The sequence below is a fragment of the Macrotis lagotis genome, chromosome 1, assembly GCF_037893015.1.
Source record: "Macrotis lagotis isolate mMagLag1 chromosome 1, bilby.v1.9.chrom.fasta, whole genome shotgun sequence".
In the NCBI taxonomy this organism is placed as follows: domain Eukaryota; kingdom Metazoa; phylum Chordata; class Mammalia; order Peramelemorphia; family Peramelidae; genus Macrotis; species Macrotis lagotis.
The window spans coordinates 501255684-501261892 of NC_133658.1; the positions used below are offsets into that span (position 1 = coordinate 501255684).

A 6209-nucleotide genomic window follows, 5' to 3' on the forward strand; every position below is an offset into this window, starting at 1 on the left:
CATCATCTCCCCTCAGATTCTAATGAAGATAGCTGAAGACTCTGAACCAAGAGCTGTCAGTGCTTTCACCTGTCATCCTGGGAAGATGTGTGTGACCTGGCAACTGCTTCTGAAGGGCCAGTCATAACTACTGAAGTATTAGAAAATATAGTTCTTTTGTCATGAAAGTCTTTGGCATCACCAAATGATTCAAAATGAGGAACTGAGATAATTTAGCATTCCATCGGCAGCTAAAGTCTTCCATATATGGTGTTTCTCTCATTAAAATGTGAGCTCCTTGAGAACAGGGACTATCTTGCTTTTTTACTCTTATGCCTCACACTTAGCACAGTTTTTTGAACATAATAAACACTTAATAAATGTTTTTAATTTAATTCATTCATTCATTACCAGAGTTTTATTATCTCTAATGCCAAACAATAACAATCTGTCTGATGTAGAAAAATCCGTTTACCTACACTGAGATTTGGACCCATCTGGGTCATGATAATAATATGCCTCCTAAAGTGATGGGAGAAAAAGAAAGAAAAGGTAGAATGTACTAAGATATTTCAATAAAAGAGTGAAGAAAATCTTTTTTCAGTGGAGTGGAAGATGGGAAGGTGAGGGGGAATGAGTGAGCCTTCATTCTCATCAAAAATGATACACTCACTAGGGTATAGAAATCTATCATACCCTACAAGAAAAAGGAGAGGGAAAGGGATGGGAGAAAGTGGATGGGGGAGGGGAGGAAGGGGTAAGTGATAGAAGAGAGAGGGAAGATCATGGGAGAAGGTCAGATACAATATACTTCTGAGAAGGGACAGGGTGAAAGGAGATAATAGAATAAATGAGAGTGGGGAGGAATAGAATGGGAGAGTAATACAACAACTGTGGAAATTTCTCTATGGATTTATGATAAAGAATGCAACCCATCCCAGAGACAGAGCCAATGATATCTGAACATAGACTGAAGTATATTTTTTCTCACTTCATTTCTCTTGAAGTTTCTCTGTCTTTTGGGGGGGGTATTTATATTTGCTTGCACATCAAGATTATTATAATAATGTGAAAATAAATAATAATAAATAAATAAATAATATGCTTCCTGATCCAGATGATTGAGTATTAGATATGGATAAATGATAAAAGGGGGAAGGGACATTTTTACAGTTATTTTTAATATTTTACACAAATATGACTATGTCCTGAAAGAGCAGTGGCTTTCCTATAACATTTTAATCTATAAAAACAGATGATAATAATTTGCTCTCCAACTGTAGAGTCTTATCCTTTGAAAATACCATGATCAACAATGTATACCATGGAAACAATGTAAAGACTGGCAAATTACCTTCTGTGGGGTGTGGGGGAGGGAAGTAAAGTTAGGGGGAAAATTGTAAAACTCAAAATAAATAAAATATTTAAAAGAAAAAAGAAAGAAAATTATCTTTACATGTAAATGGAAAAAATTAAATTTTGAAAAACTACACACACACACACACACACACACACACACACACACACACACACACAAAAAGACCATGATCAAGGTCTCTACCTCAGTTTTAGCAAAAAAGATTAAGAGAGAGGCATATTAGTATATACTCAAATGGCTTCAAACCAGCAGATGTCTGTTGTGAATATGTAATTTCTTGCTATGGCCTTAATGATGCCAAACATAAAAATGAGAAAACATAGAAGAGTCTGTTTGGACCTTATAAATGTATTCAACTTAGTGCCACATAACATTGTCTAGTTAGCATCGAAATAGGCTGACTTACATAAGGATATTAATAACAGAGACTTTATTGGGGTAATGACTTCTATCCATTCTAGGGATGACTTCCCCCTAAATATCAACATTTGTGCAGGGGTAAGGCAAGGTTGCCCACTCAATCTTATAGTTTCTAATTTAATTCCATCACTAATGAACTGTGCTAATATAATGACAAGTTTTGGCTATGACTTTTATGTCAAAAAAATCAATGTCCTAACCTATAAAGATGAGTTATAGTGGCTGATAACTCAAACTCACTTTTTAAAATGTTAGACAATGTAAGCAAAGTTGCCACATGGGCTGGGCTACATTTCAACAGTACAAAATGTTGGGAAATGGTTCGTGGGGTATGGTTTAGGGATGAGCCAACTCAGGCCTAAAGCTCAATAGATCTGGGTAGTCCTTCTGTTTCTTTAGTGATGTGATGAGAAATAAAATTATGTGATGTTTGCCTCTCCTCTCAGCCAAAGAATAAGTTATCTATCAGATAAGTGTAGTAAGCTAGATACAATGACTTTAGGTACATACTTAGTGACATTCTTATTTATCTTTTTTTCTGAGGACCAGCCTAAATCCAGACTTGTTACAGAAAGATTAGGTGATAAATTATCTTGGCAATAATGATTCATAAAGAATATCTAAGTCATGGAATGATATAATCTGCATTAGTAGGAGTGTTCAAACTTATTAAATCATAGCTCTTTTGGAGTATTGGAATTGGCTTTTGTTTACCCCAGTACTTCATTTGCCTTGGTGATTTTGCAAGCCAGTTTGATCGTTCTGAGGACTAAATGTTCCTTTTGGAATGGAATTACTGATATAAAAAATTGAATTCTTCTTTCCAACAAAAATATTTTAGTTTTGGCCTTTCGAGACACTTCAGGGGGAGGGGGCGGGGGCCGGGCCAATCGGCGGGCGCCGGCGGGGCGCCGCCGCAGATAGGCATCCGGCCGACCCAATCGGCAGCCGCGCTCCCTCCCCGGGCGGCCCGGCAAGAGTCCCTCTGGCTGGGGAGGAGGAAAAGCGACCGAGGCGGAATGTGACCGCAGCGGGGGCGCTGATTGGCCCGTGGGTCCGTTTATCCCGCGGATCTGCCCGGCGCCCCGGCCCGGGCGGAGGGGATTGGCGGAGGGGGGGGGGGGCGCGCTCCGCGGCCCGGGCGGCGGGGGCGGGGAGGCGGCTTTGAGGCGATTGGCCGGGAGGAGGTCGTTAGCTTAGATCCGCCCGGTTTCCCGGGCCCGGCTGCGGGGATTGGTCGGCCCCGGGGCCTCTTTTTTTTTCCCCGCGCGCAGATCAGCCGGGGGCGGCCCCTCAGTCTGGCAGGCCCCTGATTGGCGGAGAGGGGCGGAGAGAGGAGGGCGCGGGCGGGAGTCCGCCTAGCTCCCGGGGCCCGGCCGCGCTGATTGGCCGAGGGGAGCGCGCGCCGGCCTGCGGCGCCGGGCGGAAAAGTTGGGGACCCCGCCGGCGCCATGGCCCTGGTGGCGGGGACGATCCGGCGCCTGGACGAGAAAGTGGTGAACCGCATCGCGGCGGGGGAGGTCATCCAGCGGCCCGCCAACGCCATCAAGGAGATGCTGGAGAACTGCCTGGACGCCAAAGCCACCAGCATCCAGGTGACCGTCAGGGAAGGAGGCCTGAAGCTGATTCAGATTCAAGACAATGGAACGGGAATTCGGCAAGAGGACCTGGACATCGTGTGTGAGAGGTTCACCACCAGCAAGCTGCGGGCCTTTGAAGATCTGGCTTCCATTTCTACCTATGGCTTTCGGGGTGAGGCCTTGGCTAGCATCAGCCACGTGGCTCACGTGACCGTGACCACAAAGACCGCCGACGCCAAGTGTGCCCACAGAGCGAGCTACTCGGATGGAAAACTGAAAGCGCCTCCTAAGCCATGTGCAGGAAACCAGGGGACACAGATCACGGTTGAAGACCTTTTTTACAACATAGCCACAAGGAGGAAAGCTTTAAAAAATCCCAGTGAAGAATATGGGAAAATCTTAGAAGTTGTTGGCAGGTATTCTATACACAATTCAGGCATCAGCTTCTCAGTTAAAAAACAAGGCGAGACGACGCCCGATATCCGAACCCTGCCCAATGCCACCGTGGTGGACAACATCCGCTCCATCTTCGGACACGCTGTCAGCAGAGAGCTGATCGAGGTGGGCTGTGAGGACCCAGTGCTTGCTTTCAAAATGAAGGGCTACATCTCCAATGCCAACTACTCTGTGAAGAAGTGCATCTTCCTTCTCTTCATCAACCACCGACTGGTGGAGTCCACCGCATTGAAGAAGGCAGTGGAGAGCGTCTATGCGGCCTACTTGCCCAAGAACATGCACCCTTTTCTTTATCTGAGCCTGGAAATCGCCCCCCAGAATGTGGACGTCAATGTCCACCCCACCAAGCACGAGGTGCACTTTCTGCACGAGGAAAGCATCTTGGAGCGTGTACAGCAGCACCTCGAGAGCCAGCTTCTAGGTGCCAACTCCTCACGCACCTACTTCACACAGACTCTGCTGCCGGAGGTCACTGGCCCCATGACCGCTGGGCTCAAATCTGCCGCTGGAACCTCAGCATCGACTCAGGGAGCCAGCGACAAGGTGTACGCACATCAGATGATTCGCACAGACTCCCGTGAGCAGAAGCTGGATGCTTTTCTGCAGCCCATGAGCAGACCCTCAGCTGGGCAGCCCCCAGCCCCAAGCCTTGACCACCACTCAGTGACTGGAGGTGACCGACCTGATGAGGAGATGGAGGAGCTGCCAGAGAGCCCTGGGCCATCTGCAGAAGTGATGCAGCCCCCCAAAGAGCCAAAGGGAAGCGAGCCTCCCGAAGCAGGCAGTCAGAGGAAGAGACCATGGGAAGATTCTGATGTTGAAATGACGCAAGAGGACCTGACCGCGGCCTGCTGCCCCAGGAGAAGGGTGGTCAAGCTGACCAGCGTGTTGACTCTGCAAGAAGAGATCAGTGAGAGGGGTCACGAAGCTCTACAGGAGATGCTGCGCAACCACTCCTTTGTTGGCTGTGTAAGCCCCCAGTGGGCCTTGGCTCAGTACCAGACCAAACTCTACCTGCTGAACACCACCAAGCTCAGTGAAGAACTCTTCTACCAGATACTCATATATGACTTTGCCAACTTTGGGGTGCTGAGATTATCGGAGCCAGCCCCCCTGTACGACCTGGCCATGTTGGCCTTGGACCATCCCGAGAGCGGCTGGACAGAAGAGGACGGCCCCAAAGAGGGACTGGCCGAGTACATTGTGGAGTTCCTGAAGAAGAAGGCCGAGATGCTCACGGACTACTTCTCCTTGGAAGTGGATGAGGAAGGAAACCTGGTTGGATTGCCTCTTCTGATCGACAACTACGTCCCCCCGTTAGAGGGGCTTCCCATGTTCATTCTTCGACTGGCTACTGAGGTGAACTGGGACGAAGAGAAGGAATGTTTTCAGAGCCTCAGTAAGGAGTGTGCCATGTTTTACTCCATCAGAAAGCAGTACATCCTTGAGGAGTCCACTCTGTCTGGCCAGGAGAAGGAAGAGTGTGACTCAGCCTCGGCGGTCTCATGGAAGTGGACAGTGGAGCATGTCCTCTACAAAGCCTTCCGCTCCCACCTCTTCCCTCCTCGGCATTTCTCCGAGGACGGGAGTGTCCTGCAGCTTGCCAACCTGCCCGATCTCTACAAAGTGTTTGAGAGGTGCTGAGGCGCCTTGCCCCTGCAGCAACTGGTCAGCCATCTCGGACCCCAAGATAATAAACTGGAAATACACTGCTGTTCTACAAAAAAAAAAGACACTTCAAAAGTTAATAAAGGTGAGACTGGATGAGTCTTGAAATGGAAATTAACCAAGGTGGTTTGGGTAGGTAATGGCATTTGTAATGTAGGAATCAGCATCAATAGAAAAAAAATAATTTGGCAAAGTCAGTTTTTAGTAATTATGTTTGGATCTATGGTTCCTTTGACAAAAAGAATGATTCATTTAATTTGTCAAATTTTATTTTACAATTGCATTTGTCCTGCTTCTTCACTTGAAACATTTTTTAGTTGTTTTCATTCCTTTCTCTAAACTTTTGGATAACATGACTGATTTGGTTATTACCTTTAAATCTCTGAAAATCTCTAAATCTTACAAGCTTCATACATATACTACATAGATTCTGTAATGTGTAGATACATAAAAAATATATACATAAACAAGATTTTATATGACATAATATGAATTCTAAATGATGCTTATTTCATGTATGCTGTTGTATCTAATTTATGTTTATAACATAAATCTATATTTTACATATATAATGATTTTTATCTTGAAAAGTATTAAATTAATCATAAAAATGAATTTTTGTCTAAGAAAATTAGTTCTAAGCTTATTTAAATCAGGTCACTACCTTCCCAATCTATCCATTTTTACTCTGTTTCTGTGGGCAATGCATTTGTGTAAATCCTGTATTG

The 6209-nt window shown here is 45.6% G+C and overlaps 1 pseudogene; it reads left to right on the forward strand.

Annotated features, from left to right (window-relative positions):
* Positions 1–3184: 3184 nt before the first annotated feature.
* LOC141506845 (DNA mismatch repair protein Mlh1 pseudogene) lies at positions 3185–5929 on the forward strand (annotated as a pseudogene).
* The last annotated feature ends 280 nt before the right edge of the window (positions 5930–6209 follow it).